Source organism: Lipotes vexillifer, unplaced genomic scaffold (assembly GCF_000442215.2).
Source record: "Lipotes vexillifer unplaced genomic scaffold, Lipotes_vexillifer_v1.1 scaffold84, whole genome shotgun sequence".
NCBI lineage: Eukaryota > Metazoa > Chordata > Mammalia > Artiodactyla > Lipotidae > Lipotes > Lipotes vexillifer.
Window position 1 is genome coordinate 3096735 of NW_006783414.1, and position 6000 is coordinate 3102734.

Below are 6000 nucleotides of genomic sequence, written 5' to 3' on the forward strand. Positions count from 1 at the left end.
GCCAAAAGGAGCCCAAGCCATATCTTCCTCCTTTCCAGTTTCTTTTTATTTCTTCTGTCTTTTAAAATTTCTTCCCTTGTGGAGTATTGCTGAGAACACAAAGAACAAGTTGCTACATAATTTAATTAAATGCTCTTAATTTCTATAATAGAGAGAGATTGAATGTTTGATAGTATATAGTGAGAGGTAGTAGGATTAGGGGAGTCCTCCCCAAGGAGACCTGAAGGTTAAGAAGACTATATTAGGAGATGTGCAGCCACACCTACCCTGCAGTAGGAAAGGAGTGTGACATTTTTGATAAAGTGCACAAAATAGCTGAAGTCTAGAGACAGAGGAGGAGGTGCACCCAGTGAGGATGGAGAGATAGGTTGAGGTCAGACCATGGAGAGCTGTTGGAAACTGTATGAATTTTTATCTTTATTCTTAAGAGTGTTGAAAAGACATGTAAGTGTTTTAAGGAAGAAGTTACATTTTTTAAATATCAGATTTAAGTTTTTTTTATCATTATAACTAGTGTGGAGAATAGACTGGAGGGAGACTAGAGAAACTGGGAGGGGTCAAGTTAGGAGGCTATTGGCAAAGGAGCAAGGTGGCTCAGATTAAGTTGGTGGCATGGGGAGAGGTGGAGCGATTAGAGAGAAATAGATTCAACCTGATAATTAATTGGAGCTAAGCCACAGGGAGAAGGAGATACCAGTTTTAAGTTCCAGTTTTCTGGCTTGAGTAACTAGTTGGATGATGGTGCCAGTTACTGAGCTCAGAATATAAGAAAAAAGAGCAGATAGAAGGAACAAAACATGAGATTGTGTATCTTGCTCTATGAGAGATTTTTCTTAATGAGAATTTTTATGTATTCATTTTTATTTTCTCATTGGCTCTTATTGTAAAATAATAATTCTGGAGCCTAAGAATGAAGAAAATCTTCATACTGTTTCTTGGAAAGCTATAACATTTTGTTGTAACAGAAGTAGAAAGCATTATCCATGAAATCACAGAAGTTTCTGACAAAATTGTTTGCATGCCTAGGGGTTCCATCCTTGTCCTTCTGCTCTACATGTCTTCCTGAGCAAATGTATCTGCCCCCATGTTTTCCGCTATCACTTATATTTCAATAACTCCCAAATACTTACCTACAGTTTGTACCTCTCTTTTCAGATCCTGAATCATATATTAATGGCCTACTAGACATCCTTACCTGGATGTTACTCCAAGTATCTTAACCTCAAATATGTCTATTCATGAACAAATTATCCCTCCTCATCTACTTTTCTACATTTCCTAGTCTGTGAAAATCTCTGCCATCTGCCCAGTCACCCACATTGATGTTGGAGAACTCTAGTCTCCCCCTGTATTTTGCCACCTACATCCAATCAGTTACTAAATCCTCTGGATTTAGCCTCCTAAACATCTTTCTTCTCAGCCTCTTCCTTTGCATTCTCACTGTGATCATTTTGACTGATTTCTTGTCATTTGTTACCTTAGTGACTGCAAGAGTTCTCACTGGTGATTCCCTGGGTTTCTCTCTCCCGTCCATTCTTTGTACCACCAAAATGATCTTTCTAAGATGCACACTGGATGAATGTTACTCCCTAGCTCCCCGTGGCCTACTGGATAAAACTCAGAGCCCTTACTGAGGTACACACACCCTCCTGTGGTTCATTTTGTTTCATTCTGGTCCAGGTTTCTATCCAAGCATGAGCCCTAGGGACTGTGGAAGCTGTCCTGATTAAGCTCTACTCATCATGCCTTTGCAACTTCACACATTTCTTCTGCTTCAAATGCCACTTCCCTTTTCACCTCTGGATTAGTTTCCTAGAGCTGCTGCAATAAGTTACCACAAACTGGGTGGCTTCAAACAACAGAAATTTATTCTCTCAAGGTTGTAGTCAGTAGGAGCCCAAAGTTAAATGCTGGCAGGGTGGTATTTCTTTTGAAAGCTCTAGGGGAGAGTGCTTTCTTCTTCTTCCAGCTTTTGGTGGCTACAGGAGTTCCTTGGCTTATGGCTGCCTAACACCAATCTCTTTCTCCATCTTTACATGGCCTTTTTCTTTGTGTCTGTGTCTTTTCTTCTGTCTCTTATATAATGCCATTGGATTTAGGGCTCACCCAGTTAATCCAGGATAATCTTGTCTCAAGACCTTTAACTCAGTTATACATTCAAAGTGTATTTTTCCAAAATAGGTCATATTCACAGGTTCCAAGCTTTAAGGTATAGACATATCTTCTTGAGGGTCATCGTTAAACACAGTACAATTTCCCTAGAGAATTCCTAACTATCTTTCAACACCCACTCAAGAGTCTTCCTGCAGTGACACCTCTGGACCTCATCAGACCACAGATCTACATGAAACTCTCCCACATTTGGTGCCAGTGCTGTTTTTGTAGAGTTGTATGTTACAGCACTTGCCACAGTTGACTGCAGTTTTTGTTTATGTCAGTCTCCCTTATAGGCTTTGAGTTCCATGAAAGCAGAAACTCATCTTCTTTTTCTCTGTGGTCCCAGAAACGACCATAGCATATGCTCAGTTAGTAATGAATTAGATGATAAGAGAGGGGATGGTGGGGCATTGGGGCCTCGAAGCTATGTACTCAGGCAAGAGGAAACAGTGGGTTAAATCTCTTGTGTAGAAACCTCAGTGAGGTTGAGTCAGATTTATAATGTCTTCTCATACTCAGTACTCAATCTATATGTTTTATTGAATTTGCTTTCAATGGCTGAGACCTTCCCACTCAGTCTACCTCTGAGTAGACTCTGAGCCCATACCCTCAGATCCCTCTCTCAGTTGCCAAAATCCCACTCCACATACCTGTTTAGGGTCCACATGCAAATAACTGTGAAATACAAAGATCTTGGTAGTCAGACAACCAGAGGTTTGAAATGAAGTCTCCCTGGAATCCTCAATGATGAACTAAAAAGGATTAGTTCACCTTTACTCACTGTATGGCCTGGAGGAAGTCATTCATTATCATCTCAGTTCCCCTATTTAAAAAAAGGAGGGGGAAAACCCATAATATTTCCTTTTTAACTTAACTCTTAGTATCCTAAGAGCTTTATTAAACAGTCTTGACTACCTATAATGGCATCCCCTATCATGCAGCCAGGAAGTGGCAAAGTCAGGCCTTGAGTCCAAGCCTATGTAATTCTAGACACTAAACTCTATGGATTATTTTCACTGATGCTCTAGCAAACATAACAGCGAAGACATCTAGTGGACAAGATAGCTGAAATGCATCCCAAGCAGAGCAAGTAGAGAGAAGACCACCAGCAGGGTCATAGATTTGTATAATACAGAGTATGTTGAAGGAACAATGAGTAAAGAAAGGTAGGAAGTCATCTGGAAGTGTTCTGTCCAACTCCTGAGCTTGGCATTTCACGTTTGTGTCTGATAGATTTGCCTGGATTCTATTTTAGAGTATCCTGGGAACACTGGGACTTCTTGCTTTGAAGGGCATTACAATGATTTCTGCTTATATGATTTGTTACTCACTGTTCAAGTATGGTCTAGGCATGTGAGTCTGTGGAATTATAACATCACATCTGATTACAGTACGGTAAGTTCCCAGTCAGGCACATGGTGTACAATAGCCCTCAATTTGTTTTTATTCAATGAATATTGCTTTTGATTTATATAGGCTTAATTGAAGGGGCAGGTGGTAGTATGGTAGGGCAGTGGAGGGAGGGGAGTCTATAAAGATACATAATTTGATTTCAAGTTTGCTTTGCTTTTTGAGTTTAGGTGTCCAGTCAGTCTAAATTTCAGGGTGTAATTGATGGCACCATGAATAATAGGGGATAATTTCTTAACACCAGCACAAAGGCATTAGCAAGCAGGTAGGAGGAAAATAAGAAATCAAAGGTTACTTAAAACAACCTCAGACTATGTCTAGTTTGGAAAATTCAAGTTGCTTTGTAAAACCCCTGATGATATACTTTCAATTTTAAGCTAGAAAACCCTCCTAAAAAGTGAAACCAAGAAAAATCAACAGAGCCATAGATTTCACAAGAGATAGGAAAGAATGTTTATTGACTTCCCCAAAAACCATACTAATATTTTGGAATGCATTCTGAGATTGTCACTGTATGTGAAGGCATTTGAAAATATTATATACAAATGCATCTAAAGAAAGATGTGTCTCTGCTTCTGAGAAGTGTTTACAGTGATTTTTTGCGCATTCCAAAACTTTAAAATTGAGGTAGTATTAATAAGATACACTATTTATAGAGTTTTTATTATAGGCCAGACCCTGTACTAGACTCTTCATAAACATTAACTCTATTTATTTAATTCCTTAAAATAACTCACTGTTGTTGATATGATTCCTCTCAATCAGTCTTATCTCTAGAATATGTCAAGCCTACCCTCAGTTTTACCATCCCACTTCACTCTTCCTTGCACTCATTTTGCCCTTACTATCTCTGACTGCACATCTCATACCTCCCCTTTCACATTTCATCTCAGCGTCCGGCCCCACTTCCACCTCCTCTTGTTATTTATAGCTCTAACCCTAGTACCATACCTACTACCCTAGGTGTGCAATTTATTTGTCAGATGGATGTCCACATGAACACGCTTGATCTTCAGCATTCCTCTGTGGAAGGAATGCTTAGCTCCCTTACTCATTGCTTTAGGAAAGAGCAATTCTTGTTTGCTCCTTTATGGACTAAACGTTCTACAAGCTCTGAGCAATTCTGCTGTAGCCTCTAGATAGCCCTTGAAAGTAGTTGGTAGAGGCATCGTTGGCTTTTCTTTGAAACATTATCTGTAAAGAAATTACAGGATGGGTAGGAGGCCGAGAGCATAGCTCTGCCGGAATCCAGAGGAGAGGTAATGAAGAGCTGAGCCAGGGAGAAGGCAGAGGGCCGGTAATTTCCACTGTGGATGTGGCTGCCATGGCATTAAGAGTGTGAGGTGGTACAGATGGAGGAAAGGCCAAAGAGACAGTCAGGGCAGAGTTCAATCTCAGGTTCCTTAAATGCCAACTTAGTCAATTCACTCATCCCTGAGCCTCTTGATGCTCATCTGTACATGGTGATAGTCCTTTTTCATAGGATTGTTGATAAACCTTTAAATTAGAGAATATTTATAAAGCATTTAGCACAGTGCCTGAGTATATAGTAAGTACTTAATCAATATCAGCCCAGAAAATAATTTCTACCTAACAGGTTCTGAAACATGAAAGTAAATAAGTTCCCTTGGCACTTATCTTTCTAACATAAATGTTTATTGAATACTTACTATGTGCTAGGCACAGCACTAGGCATCATAGCCTCAGCAGGGAATAAACCAAGATCCCTAGTCTTATAGGAGGGGCCAACATTCTAGTGCAGGAGCTACAGCCAAAAATAATAATAACAATAATTAGTTATATATTTTGTCATGTAATGATAAGTGCTAGCAAACAAAATTAAGTAGCCTAAAGGTGCAGACTGAAGGAGAGAATCTATTTTATTTATTCACTTTTTGATATTTAAAAGTTTTAAGGAGTATGGAAAAGACATTAATTTTTAAAATATGAAATATGGCATAGGACCACAGGATCATAATGTTGTAAAATCAAGGGACGAAAATGATGCATAGCAATAAGACTATTATCACTGAAGGAGCTGGTCAAGCCCTTAAAATATTTGTAATTTTCAGAATTTCTATCATAATCATGTATTCACTTTATTTTAAAATTTTTATTAAAATGTCTCCGTTTTAGTTTTTAATTTCCAACATAAAATATCTCAATAGTGTGAAAGGTAAGCAGTGGGGAGTGAGTCTCTTCATGTTGGACACTAGCCCTCTTCTCATAGACAATGGCAGTTCTGGTGTGTCCTTCCAGACATGTTCTCCATGTGTATTACTAGTATTTTTATTTACAGATTATCTCAAACTTACAGCAAAAGTTCAAGTGCTGAACACAGGTTATTTTTTCCTAAACCATTTGAGAGTTGCCAATATGTTGCCCCATCACCCCTGAAATTTTATTGTGCATTTCCTATACATAGGGTATTTC